Genomic DNA, 6000 nt, shown 5'->3' on the forward strand with positions numbered 1-6000 from the left:
TTTCTTGGGAATGAAGGGGAGACACTAAGTTCCTTCCTTTTCCACTTTGAGGAGTAGAATTCTCCTTTCAGGATTTTTCTTTTATGTAAACTATGGTCTTCACAGGTCAAGAAGTTGATCAATCCCTGTAAATCTAAGGGCCTGATTCACAAAGTTTTTCAAGGGCTCTATCCTCTCGCCTTGGCTTTTTCCAAGGGCTCTCTCCTCTCGCCTTGGCTTTTCAACATCTATATTGCACCTCTTGCTCACCTGATCTCTGCCTTCTCTCCTCATTTCCAGTGTTACGCAGATGACACACAACTCTTCTTCAAGCTCTCCTCTTCCTCCTCTATCATCCCTGACTGCCTGTCTGCTATTCAGTCTTGGTGCACCTCCAATGATCTCTGTCGTAATGCCAGTAAGACCGAGATTCTTCCCATCGGGACACCTCCCAGTCGCCCTCCTGCACTCTGGACACCCTCTTGGCGCTCACCTCCCTCTCCTTCCACTGAGGCCAGAAATCCTGGGGTCATCTTCGACTCCCCTCTCTCTCCTTTACTCCTCACATATTGGACCTTCCCAAGTAAGCGCACCTTCAACTTCACCTCCTTAGAGGCATTCTCCCTTTCCTCACCTTCCCCCAGAAGCTCAACGTCACTAGAGCTCTGGTCCTCGGCCAGGCTGGATTAATGTAACCGCCTCTTCCTCAACCTCCCTCTTTCTTCACTCCGTCCTTTTCAACTAATCCAGAATAGGTTAAGAGTAGGCAGACTTCTCTGGCATCCCTAACTGAAGGATTCAAATACAATATTTCTGCAACAACTATCCATGTTTCAACTCGATAATTGATTTATATTAGTGTGGAAATATATTTGGTGTTTGTTCGAATAACCTTTTTGGATCTAGCAGCGCAATGAATTAAGTGGAACTAAACCTTTTACTGTTAACCTGTGTTTTCCTGCTGTAGGCCTGAGGTCCCTACCAGTTCCACTTTTTACAGCAGCTAGTGTTGCTTTTATAGGTAGATTTACTTTTCTCACTCTTGTTTTGCTCGAGCGCTTCCGCTCTTGGCCTACCTCATTTCTACTCTTCTACTAATCCAGAATAGGGCTGCAAGACTTATTGTTGGCCTCAAGCCCTGGGACCATATCTCTCCAGCTCTAAAATCTTTCCACTGGCTCCCACTTGCTGCAAGGACCAAATTCAAGACCCTTCATATCATCCACAAGGCTGGCTGTGACTACGCTACTTGCAACTCTGTTACTAAATACTCTCCTTCCAGATCCCTTTGGTCCTCTGGCTCCAACTCTCTGCTGATCAAAGTTTCTCTGAGTAGAGGGCTGATCTCTCTCTCCCCAGCATTCTCCCTCCTTTGGAACAGTCTCCTCTCTCTCGGTCTTGAACCAGACTACCTCAAATTATGCAAACAACTCAAGACTTTTCTCTCCCCACTGTGCTAACCTCTGCCCTCTGTTGCTGAGGTTGGTGGCCTGGTCCCTCAAGAGTCCACTTGGGTCTTGGCCTTCTGCCCAGTCGCTAGCAGCACCCTCCCCTCCATCCCCTGCTGCACTGCCCTCAGGGTCCACACTAGCCTTGGGTGGATTGTCCCCACCCTGCACTTACCTGTTGGCCAGTTGACCAGTTGACTTCCCTCTTCTCTCGGGACAGCTCCACCCATGCACCCTCTCTCCCTGCACTTGCACATTCTGAATGTCACAAGGCCCAGTAGGACCGCGTTTTGCTTTAGTATTTATTCATTGTATTTTCAATTGTTTATGTACTCCCTTGTTCCCTTCCCTTTTGCCTTGTGGTGCTTAGAAACATTGTCTTATTGTACAAGCGCCTTATAAATAACCAATAAATAAGGGTATTGCACCATTTGAAAATGCTTCTGTGAATCAGACCCTGGGAGTCTTGTTGTATACCTTAATCGCAAACCATGATCTAATTGGCAACTGTGATAACCTAGGGAATTAATTATTTGCTACTGTCAGAGGCTAATATCCCCTTTGCAGTCATGCATTTTATTTTAAATATACTTCCTTGTCTCTCTCTTACTACTCCTTTCTCCCCTTCTCTCTCATCTCCCTTCTATCTCATCTGCTTCTCCCTCCGGTCTTCCTCATTCTTCTCCCTACTCTCTCGCCCCCTCCGCTGTCTGTCCCTGCAATGTTTCCCATTCTCCTACCTGCTCCTTACTACTACCATCACCTTATATACTCCACCTCTGCTCTCTACACCCATCTCACCTCTCTTCCTCCCTCATTTTGGATCTCTTAACTCACTTTCTCTTGCTTACCAAGTCTCACCTTCTCATCTCACTCTTCTCTGTCTTTCCAATCCTCCCTGCTCCTTACTCTATCACCTGATCCAACACGCTCACTCACAACAACCACTCCCCCCCCCCCCCCCCCCCCCCCCCCCCCCCCGGGGCTTGGCATGGGCGATTCAGGAAGGCGACTGGTTGGTCCCACAAGCTCAAAGGGAAGAAGATCTCCTCTGTCGTCGGGGAGGTGGTGAGTTTGTACAGCAGGGCTCCACCGGTGGTATCGTCGTAGATGGCTCAGCTTCTCCCCTCTTCGGATTCTTTAGGTCCTGTGGCGACTTCTGAAGTTCCAGTCCCCAAAGCCCTGCTTTTATGCAGAAAACCCCCCATTCAACAGCCTAGCTGTCACTCACACATGCTAAGTGGTGAGCCGGGCGCCTCACCACTGGGCCAATCGCACAAGAGTGCGACTTGAGTTGCCAAGGTAACTCAGTCCAGGGTGCCTAATCCCGCTCCCACACATCCTGTAGACCACAGACAGAGTGGCACCATTTGGAGGGCTTCTGTGCAGAAGCCCACCAAAAAGTGGAACAAAGGGCTCGACTTGGGTTAGAGTTTCAGAGGCGAACACAACCGCCATTTTAAAACCAAGTCTTGGAAAAAAGAGCCAACCGGGGAATAAATATTAAATAAATAACCCAGCGGTATCTTTAACATTGCACCAAAAAGTGTTGCGTTTAAAATCAATGGGAAAATCCCATAAGAAATATTCTGGTGGAATATTTCGCGTGGTATCCACTGCCACCAGCCAGAAACTCGACAAGGGGGGACTGGACAGTGCCCTCTTGGAAAACAGACCCAGCGGCAATCGAATTACCCCTACCAGGACTTCCACAATATGATGGTTTGTACTGGTTCTGTTCACAATTTGAGACTCGTAAAGCCAATGGTGACTTTACATTCCCTGGGAGACAGTCAGTCCCAGAGTATGGAGTCTATGTTTGGGGGTCACTATGACACCCCTGTGTTACTGCACTGAAGGTGCTGTGTAACACATATACCAAAAACACATTAAGCCCTATGGAGTAAAAGACCCCATAGCCCATAAAACACATTTACAGTCAAAGTACATTCTCAAATCATGCCTAAGAGTGGTAGAAAAAGAGTCTCACTCTTAGCAGGAGAAAAAAATAAACCCCAAAAATCCAGCAAAGCTGCTGGGGGACTCGTTAGGTTTGGGAAATTAGCCTTAACAGAGAATTCTCCCTAACAGTGAGGTAGGGGGGGCTGTATTGGAGAGGTACCTGTGGACGATGGAGAGAGTTTTTAAGGTGGTGCACTCCTGTATTGGGAGCCAGTGTGCATCTCTTTTAGCCCTATTTTGGAAATTTAGGGCTGCTCTCAGGCCGTTATTTTGAATGACTTGTTTGTGGGTGTTAGCTGAGAGAACATTCCAGTAATCGATCCTGGGTCCTATGATTGTACGGCCAATGGTTAGGCAGTTGTTGGAAGGGTGTGGAGGTGTTCTGGACCTTGGGGGTGTAAGCTGCTGAGGAGGCAATGGCGCTAACTTGTCTGGACATGGTGAGAGAGGCGTTGAGGTAGACCCATAGAGTGTTAACTGTGATTGAGACAGTAATTGAGCAGTCGTCAATCTGGAAGTCAGTGTATTGGTTGTTGAGATTTTCTAGGGCATTGGCTTGACTGACAATTAAGATTTCAGTTTGGTCACTGTTGAGACAGAGGTGGTTGGCTGCCATCCACGCCTGTATTGTGGAATAGATGTTTTGAGGGTGACTGAGTCGTTAACGTAGTTGCCTGAGATTGGGACCAAGATTTGGGTGTCGGCATAATTGGTGTAGGCTATGACGAGTGAGTCCAGAATGAAAAGGGGCCTGGTGAAGATGTTATAAAGGGTTGGGAAGATATATAACCCTTTTGGGACCCCACAGGGAATGGGAGAGGGTGAGGCGTTCGCGGTTTCCGAGAATACCCTCGTGACTCTTCCTTCAAGGAAGGATGCGATCCAAGCGGTGTCTGCGGGGTAGAAGTTGCTGTGAGTGGTGAGGTGATGGCAGAGAATTTGGTGGTTGACCAGGTCGAATGCGGCAGATAGGTCTAGGAGGAGGAGCAGGGCAGCATTACCCTTGTCCCTTCTGGTCAAGTTGATTCTTGAGATCGAGGTGGGCAGATTCAGTGCTGTGCCCAGAGCGGAAGCCCGATCTGGGCATCCCTAGGGTTTGGTTATCCTCTAGGAACTGCTGTACTTGCAGGTAGGATGCCCGATCCAGTATTTGTAGTAAGAAGGGGACAGTGGTGATAGGTCTGTAGTTGGAGGGAATAGCTGGGTCCAGGGCTGTTTTTATGAGGAGAGGGAGGACCCATGCTTCTTTAAGGCTGGATGGAACAGTGTTTTTTTTTTTTTTTTTTTTGTGAAGCTGGCGTTTATGAAGGCTGTGATGAGGGGGTCCAGTGTGTCGACACACTCTTTGATGAGGGATGCTGGGCAAATGCCACCTTTACATTTTTACGGTTTCAGGCTTTTGATTAGCTTTGACTTTTATATCTGGAAAAGGCGAATTGGGGGTGGATGGATTGGGTGGGTGCGAAGCTGGAGCCTACGGCTTTTGGGTCATGTTTGAAATGTGCTTGGTGTAGGAGGATCTTCTTATTTAGTGTATCACTTTTGCCTAATGGAGCAGTTTGGATGCCTGTGCACCAGCTTTCATCTTTGGTAGGTCTGGGGGGGAGGTAGGGCTGTGGATTCGAGTTCCCTGTAAATGTCCTTCCTGTCAGAACTGGCATTGCTGATTCTTGTGTGCATTTTGCAGTGATTGTAGCAGATTTATAGCGTTTGGTGAACTCTTCTTTAAGGGTGTGATTTGGATTCTTTTGCCAGGTTAGCTGGGCATAAGTTCCAGAAGGTCAGGGATAAACCAAGAGTGGAGTGTCTGACTGCTTTGGATGTGTGTGCAACTATGGGTGGAGGGGTGTGGGGGGTTAAGGTGTTCACTGCTTTCAAGAGGGTTGATGTGTATAGGTTGACTAAAGAGTTGGGGTCGGAGGTGAAGCAAGGCCGGGGGCATAGGGTGTCTATCAAAGGCGCAATGTTTGCTCTGGTGAGCTTCCGAGAGCTTTGCGGGACTGCCGGAGGCAATGGGTTGTGCATGATGTTTGGTTTTTTTGAGCTGTGGCATAGTGAAATGGATGATGTGGTGGTCAGAGCAAGGGCAGGGCGAGTTAGCGCTGGTAGCGACATCACAGTTGTGGTCAGCAGTCCAGTCTAGTGTGCATCCCTTCACGTGGGTGGGGTTGGTGATACGTTGACTGAAGCCCAGGGTATCGAGGGCGTTAAATAGCATTGTGGCTAGCTGGTCTTTGGGGTCATGAAGGCCTAGATTAAGGTCACCCAATGATACTTTTAGATGAGGTTTTTAAGTTATCTTGCAGGATGTATAGTAGGTTTACCTCAAAGTTCTGTAATGAGCCGGGTGACCGGTGGATAGTAATCGTGCATGTGGTTGAGGGTGCCAGCTTGAGAGATAATAGGTCTGTGTTGCCATCAATGGATGTGTTAATTTGCCTGAGTGGGAGGGAGTCTCTCACTATTAGGGCGACGCCACCTCCCATAGAAGTGGGTCTGTTGTTCTGGAAGATGACATAACCAGTGGGAATGGCCAAGGATGTGTTCATTGTTGAGGTCATTGATCTGCAAAGCATGTGCAGGTAGGGAGTGGGCATTAATGAGTTTGCAG

Source organism: Ambystoma mexicanum, chromosome 4p, assembly GCF_040938575.1.
Source record: "Ambystoma mexicanum isolate Mex_15411 chromosome 4p, UKY_AmexF1_1, whole genome shotgun sequence".
Lineage (NCBI taxonomy): Eukaryota > Metazoa > Chordata > Amphibia > Caudata > Ambystomatidae > Ambystoma > Ambystoma mexicanum.